Raw genomic sequence first — 564 nt, forward strand, 5'->3', positions numbered from 1 at the left:
CACAGTGCCCTCTCGGGCCCCGCCGAGCATCCCTCCCCCCCGGGCTGGGCGAGGGGTCGCTCCTCGGTCAGACTCGCTGCCTGCTGTCCTCGCTGTCCCTCGGCAAGTGACAGCACCAGCTGCCCCCGCTGCTGTGCCGTGCCCCCCCCGCGGCCTCCCCGAGCAGATGCTTCTCCTGTGAGACACGGGAGGAACGGGGAGGGGGAGCAGGAGGGGCTTGGTGTCTCTGCTTTGGGCTCTCAGGCTGGCTCTGAGCTGTACTCATTCATGGGATTGTAACCAAGGTGCTGTTTGCCTGCTCCCATGGCTCTCCGTGCTCCTCTCCCTGCCAGGAGAGGGTTCTGGGGCTGTGCCTTGCAGGGGGGACCTGTCCTTACAGCCCCAGCCCTGCTGCCCTGCTGCCTCAAGGGCATCAGCCCTCCCAGCACAGGGCAGGATTCATCCCGCTAAATTTAGCTGCCCCCCGGGTCAGTGGCTATATCAGGGCCAGACGGATTACAGGCAGCAGGGAGAAACCCAGAGTTTCTGAGCACCCACCCCCGGGGTGGCTGTGGCTCCTGGGGG

Source organism: Acanthisitta chloris, unplaced genomic scaffold (genome assembly GCF_000695815.1).
Source record: "Acanthisitta chloris isolate BGI_N310 unplaced genomic scaffold, ASM69581v1 scaffold4133, whole genome shotgun sequence".
Lineage (NCBI taxonomy): Eukaryota > Metazoa > Chordata > Aves > Passeriformes > Acanthisittidae > Acanthisitta > Acanthisitta chloris.